At 41.8% G+C, this 7,570-nt stretch overlaps 1 pseudogene; it reads right to left on the bottom strand.

The window, feature by feature from the left end:
- Positions 3,150 to 3,693, bottom strand: LOC102181545 (annotated as a pseudogene).

Here is a 7,570-nt window from a genome sequence, read left to right on the forward strand (position 1 = left end):
CCTTTATACTTTAATAAAACTTTATTACACAAAAGCTCTGAGCGATCAAGCCTCGTCTCTGGCCCCAGATTGAATTCTTCTCCTCCGGGGGCCAAGAATCCCGGCGTCGTGACTCAACAACAACCTTTCAGGTTCAATCCTTGGTCTGGGAAGATTCCACATGTGGAGGGGCAACTAAGTCTGTATGCCACAACTACTGAAGCCTGCTATCTCTAGAGACCCTGATCTGCAACAAGGGACGCCATCACAATGCAAAGCCCACGTACCACAATAGAGAGTAACCCCCACTCGCCACAACTAGAAAACGCCTACGTGCAGCAATGGAGACCCAGTGCAGCCATAAATAAATAAATAAAGCATTTTTTAAAGATACAGTAAAGTTGCAAGGTACAAATGAACATATAAAAATCTGTTGCATTTTTGTACAGTAACAATGAATCAGCAAAAAGACACATTAAGAAAGCAATTTCACTTACAATCACAACAAAAAGAATAAAATATCCCTAGGAATAAATTTAACCAAGGAGTAAAAAACTGAAAACTATAAGATACTGTTGAAAGAAATTGAAGACACAAAGGAATGGAAAAATATTTCATGCTCATTGATTGGAAGAAGTAACACTGTTAAAATGTCCATATTACCTAAGGAAATCTACAGATTCAGTGCAATCCCTATCAAAATCCCAATGATATTTTTCACAGAGGCAGAATTTAAAAAATCCTAAAATCTGTATGAAACCACTAAAGATCCAGATAGCCAAAGCAGTCCTGAGAAAAAAGAACAAAGACACAGGTGTCACAGTCGCTGATGTCAGATTTTACTACAAGTAATCAAAACAGCATGGTATTGGCAGAAAAATAGATGCTTAAGACTCTTTGCTTCTACTGCAAGGAGTGCAGGTTTGATCTCTGGTCAGGGGAGTTCTGCACACTGCGAGGTGCAGTCAAAAAGAAAAAGAAATGTGTTGGAGAGAATGTAGGAAAGAAAAAATCTCATATATTGTTCATGGGAAAGTAAGTTGGTACAGTCACCATGGAAAACAATATGGCAATTCCTCAGTATATCATTAGAATTACCAGATGATCCAGTTCTTCTGCTTCTGAGGACTTATCCAAAGAATATGAAATATAATTTTGAAAAGATAAAATACACCCTATGTTCATTGCCACAGCATATACAATAAGCAAGATGTGGAAACAACTGAAGTGTACCCATCAACACAAGGATGTTCTGTGTATGTGTATATATATATATATATATAAAGATGTGGATAAAGGATAAAGATATGGTGTATATACACAATGGAAATATTATTCAGTCATAAAAAGATGAAATCTTGCCATCTGTGACAGAATGGACTTTAAGGGTATTACACTAAGTGAAATAAGTCAGATGGAGAAAAACAACATACGATTTTATTCATACACAGAATATAAAAAACAAGAATAAAAACAGATACAAAGAACAAGCTGGTGGTTATCAGAGGGTAAGGGTGAAAAGGGTAAAAGGGATCAATTGCATGGTGGATCAAAACTAGACTTTTGGTGGTAAGCATGCTATAGTGTATAAAAAGTAGAATTACAGTGCTGCACACATGAAACTTACGCTATAAACCGATGCTGACTCAATTAAAAACAAATGTTCCCATGAATGAAAGAACAAATGAATGATTACTCCAACTACTGTGACCGATGATAAGTGAAAAGTCGTTCTAGGACTGAAGCTTCATAGTGTGTGAACAAGACATTTGAAGACAGGAAAATACCGTTATTGGACACTGGATTACTCTAGTACTAGCGACCAAGGCTTACCAGTTGGAACATTCTTCTACAATCCAACTCATACAGGTGAAATCATAGTAATAAGACTTTCTACTTATCTGAAATAGCTCCTTCTGCTGATACTGCCGCCACCGAGCTTGCTCTCAGGACTCCAACTAGACTCTTTTTTTTTTTGGAAGAAAATTAAGTCTTATTTATTTTAAAAATCAAACCACTAGGAAAATATATCACAGTCTTGAAAGAGCAAACAGACAATATTATCAAGTAATAAGTTGGTAAAAAGCCAAGGTCCTTATCAAAACGATAAGGCGCCAGAACTGGGACAAGAATGACGCAGGTAGCAACGGCCCTGGCGAAAGTGGTGCTTGGTAACATAGAGCAGTCCCTTCATCGCTCTAAAGGAGCTAAAGCTCACCCCTAAATTGCCTGCTTTTCCTCCCTCTACTTTTGTGTTGCCAGGGGATTGTCTCAGTAAACCTCTATTATTTCAGGGAGCAAAGTAAGAAACACCGGGTTTAGGCTCTCATTCTGTTTCATGAAAACCAGATTTTTCCAAAGCCCGTACTTCACAACCCTCTTAAGCAGCTAACAGTTCTTCTTTCACTGTTCATTCCTGAATATGAGCATATAACACTGTCAAAATCCCGTTTCCCTTCAAGGGCGAGTGTCACTGAAAGATTGTCTTGTCGCTTGGCTGACTGCTGCAGGCAGCCCCAGGGCTCACCACGGCTGCTAGTGAAAGGGAACACTTGCTTCCCTCACCAGTGTGATACCACTTCTTATATTTTTGCAGGGTCTCCAAGCTGAAAAATGTACTGTGACAATTTTAAGAAATACACAGCCACATTTTGATTGTCAGAAATGAGTATCTGCAGGGACCCTTTCAAAGTTTTTATCCAAACTGCCTCTCCCAACTTTACATATTAGATTAACATCATGCCCTTGTCTATTAAAAAAACCAAGCAAAACAAAATCCCTAGAAGCCCCCTGTCCCTTTCTAAATTAGTGACTGCATGGGTTTTATTAATTTGTGGGAAAAGTTGTAGTGATCCTTCTGGTAAACAGCAGGTGAGCAACAAATAGAAACACCTCTTCTCATATTCCACTAGACCATAAGCAGGTTAGATGAACCTGCCAGCCTCTTGGTATCTGTACAGTAAGAGAATCTGGGCCCTGGTTTGGTACAAGGGAGACTCCCTATTGCCAAGAGAAGCACTTGCCACGTGAAATTCAGGCTCACAAAAAACCTCCTGAGCTCTCTGTGACCCAAATTTTAGCCCTGTTTTTTTTCCATTTCACTTTCTAGGACTGAAACACAAAGGAACCAGTGTTCAGAGCAAAGAAACACAGGCCTTCGACTTGCTGCCATCCTTAATTTCCTCATTCATCAACTTTCCTGAAAAGACCCAAATCCCCACTCCTCTTTTTAAATCGATTCCTGCTCTTATCGCTGATGGCCACTAGCAGACAGCTATTTCCCAATGGATGAGAGATTCCTTCATCTTCCTGCTCATAGCTGGGATGAGGTTCACGTGGTCATCCACACACTTGGTCACGCAGGTCTCCAGCCGCCGCTTCACCTGAAGCTCCGTACTCCCCACATCTATTGAATCTTTGGCCTTGTCACCGCAGTACACAGTGCACCGGGCCAGGCGGTCCTGGAAGTTCTCCAGCTCGCTGGTCACCAGGGCCTGGCCTTGAGCCAGAGAGGCATGGCAGTGCTTAATGCACTGGTGCACTTGCTGCATGGACGCCTGGCTGTCTGCGCAACAGCCAGTGCTGCACCGGAACATGAGGCCCTGCATCTTCCGGTATTTTCCCTCTCCAGACTCTTCACCTGGAGAATCTACTGCCTCCTGCACCCGGAGCTGCTGCAGCTCCGCCGCGGCACACCGCGAGGTTTTCCTGGCTGAGCCGGCGCCCACATGGGACTCCTGCAGAGACTAGACTTTCTCCTTATATATAACTTCTATTTTTCTCATATGACTTTTTAATTAATTGGAGGCTAATTACAATATTGTGGTGGGTTTTGCCCACCACATTCACATGAATCAGCCTTAAGAAATAAAAGTTCCTGCTTATGTTCACATTAGACTGCACCTTGACAGAATAAGCTTCTCAGCTGTGGATCTGATGATAGAACAGTTAAATGTATATACTTAATTGTAAATGGACCAAGAAGGAAAACCTGTGGATTTTCCCAACAACTTTATACTTCTGTATGAATAAGATTCACGTGTCCAACTATTATGTGGAAATGTCTGCGTGAATCTGAAAGCACATTTCTCTTGGATTGCTGATGTCAGTGTTTCGTATTGTTCTATATACATAATGACTCTTTGGACTGACTCTCACCAACGGAGAATCTTCCATGGCCATCTTAAATAAGCCACAATGATGTATCTGAAGGCAGTCTGTTTTCTGCTCTCATTCAAATCTTAAGTTGCAGAGGGAAAACATCCATACTTAGACCAATTTTTTCTACCTCTATTCAATATATTTATCAGATTCTTTAATTCACACCAATAGGAACCATCTATTGAAACCACATTACTATCCTATGAATCTTAACCAGTACATCTAGATGCACACGTTCTCCTTGCCTTATCTTATACAGATTTAATAGCGAAAGGCATGAACTGATGTGCTCCTAGGTCATTTGGGCAACAGAGATAGCTCAATCATGAATGTGAGTGGAGGCATACTTGCCTTTTTGCCTTTTTAATTGGCTCTAGCACTCCACTGTGCAGAGGAACTAAAAAGCCTCTTGATGAAAGTGAAAGAGGAGAGCGAAAAAGTTGGCTTAAAGCTCAACATTCAGAAAACGAAGATCATGGCATCCAGTCCCATCACTTCATGGGAAATAGATAGGGGAACAGTGGAAACAGTGCCAGACTTTATTTTTGGGCTTCAAAATCACTGCAGATGGTGACTGCAGCCATGAAATTAAAAGATGCTTACTCCTTGGAAGAAAAGTTATGACCAACCCAGATAGCATATTCAAAAGCAGAGACATTACTTTGCCAACTAAGGTCCATCTAGTCAAGGCTATGGTTTTTCCAGTAGTCATGTATGGATGTGAGAGTTGGACTAAGAAGGCTGAGCGCGGAAGAATTGATGCTTTTGAACTGTGGTGTTGGAGAAGGCTCTTGAGAGTCCTTTGGACTGCAAGGAGATCCAGCCAGGCCATTCTGAAGACCAGCCCTGGGATTTCTTTGGAAGGAATGATGCTAAAGCTGAAACTCCAGTACTTTGGCCACCTCAAGAGTTGATTCATTGGAAAAGACTTTGATGCTGGGATTGTGGGCAGGAGAAGGGGACGACAGAGGATGAGATGGCTGGATGGACAGATGGACGTGAGTGAACTCTGGGAGTTGGTGATGGACAGGGAGGCCTGGCGCACTGCAATTCATGGGGTCACAAAGAGTCGGACATGACTGAGCGACTGAACTGAACTGAGGACTCCCCTGTCTGGTTTCCCCTGTGCTCTTTTGGGGTCTTATCCAGGTCACTGCTCCATCTGAGGCAAATCTGGATTCTGTGCTGTTTTGTTAAAGTGACTGCTGCTGCTGCTGCTAAGTTGCTTCAGTTGTGTCCAACTCTGTGCAACCCCATAGATGGCAGCCCACCAGGCTTCCCCGCCCCTGGGATTCTCCAGGCAAGAACACTGGAGTGGGTTGCCATTTCCTTTCCAATGCATGAAAGTGAAAAGTGAAAGGGAAGTCGCTCAGTCGTGTCCGACTCTTAGCGACCCCATAGACTGCAGCCCACCAGACTCCTCCATCCATGGGATTTTCCAGGCAAGAGTACTGGAGTAGGGTGCCATTGCCTTCTCCACTTAAAGTCACAGATTTGCCTTATTAAATTTATTAATTTATTGAACCTTGCAAAATAAATGTTCATGAAGAGGAATACTCTTAATTGTGTTCTTAATTTTGAGAAACTCTTCCTGAGACTTTCAGAGTTCATTACAGCAAGATAAGGTCAGTGAACAGCTATTACAACGTCAATGGGTAAAACCAATTGATGACATAATTCACACCAACTGTCTACAACTTAACACAAAATTTCCTCAAAAGTATTATCAGTCTCAAATTTTTAAGTCAAATATCCTAGGAATTTAAAAAATACTTCAGCAAAGTTGCATCATTTATTAGCTTATTTATCTTCCTGCTTCAAACCTGCCCTTCTAGAGATGCTTTGTGATGATGGGATTGGAATTCTGCAATCCACATCTCTGCTTTGCCTGCTCGTTTCATTAGGTTCTGCTATCAATGAGTAAGAGAGAGAAGCTTCAATACTGGAGGATGTGATGATTAATTTTGTGTGCCAGCCTGTCTGGGCCACAAACATTTGGTCAGGTATTATTCTGTAAGGGTGTTTTTTTGGATGTGATTAACATTTAAATTGGTGGGCTGTGTGAGTAAAGCAGATTACTCTCCATAATGTGGACAGGTCTGTTCTAATCAGTTGAATGCTGGAATAAAACGAAGACTGGCCTTCCCAGGCAACCAAGAATACTCTTAGCAGACTGTCTACCAACTTCACCCGCAACATCAGCTCTTTCAGGTTCTACTGCAAACAGCCTTTGGGCAGAACTGGAATATGGGCTCTCCTGGATCTCCAACTTGCTGGCCCACTCAGTGAATTTTGGACCGCATGAGCCAATTTTATTCTATTTATATATATACACACACACATATCCTATTGATTCTGATTCTCTGGAGAATCCTAACATAGGAGGAAGGGGAGACTTGTTCCTTCTTGCTTTTTGCGGGCACTGCTTTCCGTTCCCAATGCTTTTTCCTTCTGCAGCAATTCCTTCTGGTAGTAGCAGTAGAGTCCAGCCCAGCTGTGCTCTCCTTTTCATAGGTCTGAATTCAGTTCCACAGGGGTTCACTTGCAATGTCTACCTAATCCTTTAACAATTCGAACCACTCCTCTTGGTTCCTGCTTTGTAGCTTGCTCTGTGGAGGTGGAATCAATACAATACCACCATCTCAAACTGGTTCAGATGTTATGACATCACAACATATCAAAAGGTTAAGTTTATTATTCACATAATCAGGGTCTGTGGGGACAGCAGGACAGGTACCAAAGCCAGGTGGTTTGCCTTGAGAAAAGGAGGGGTAAGTGGCTCTGGTTTTTATTGTGGTTAGGGGTGAGGATTCCAGTACAACTAAAAAGGTCAGGGTTTGCATAAGTCATCTTGAGAGCTGAGAAGGTGTGCTTGGAATTTCTTTTCAGCTTGTCCAGATGTGAGGCAAAATGTGGGCAGGGCATGAAATCCGTTGGTGGACAAACATCCACAATAAGGCCAGATTCTATCTCAGCTCCTCCAGTCAGGGGTGGTAGCTCCTCCTCACAGTTACTACCTCCATGATACCTTAGCTTTCTCTTTTTGCCTTTTTACTTAGATAGACCAAGCGAAAAATTCTCTGCAAATTTTTTGTTAAAATAACTGACATGGTTTCTGGCTCCTGACTAGAACCTGGCTGATACAAAATCTCTTTGCTCTTCTTATCTGGCTTAGCATTAACTTAAAAAGAACAGTGTTTGGTGTGTAAAGCTACTCACTACCCTAAAACAGAGCAATGGATGATGAACCATCTTCCATCCACAGGATCCCAGGCTACAGCTTCTGATATGACTTGTTATTTTTAGGCAAGGAGGAATTAAAGGAGACGTAGCTTATAATATCCTTTTAAACTGCAGGTCTTGAAGATTACATGTCAATACATGGAGAACATCCCCATTCTTTTTAGCTGCTGCCTCGTATATCATTGTG

This window comes from Capra hircus, chromosome 22 (genome assembly GCF_001704415.2).
Source record: "Capra hircus breed San Clemente chromosome 22, ASM170441v1, whole genome shotgun sequence".
Taxonomy (NCBI): Eukaryota; Metazoa; Chordata; class Mammalia; order Artiodactyla; family Bovidae; genus Capra; species Capra hircus.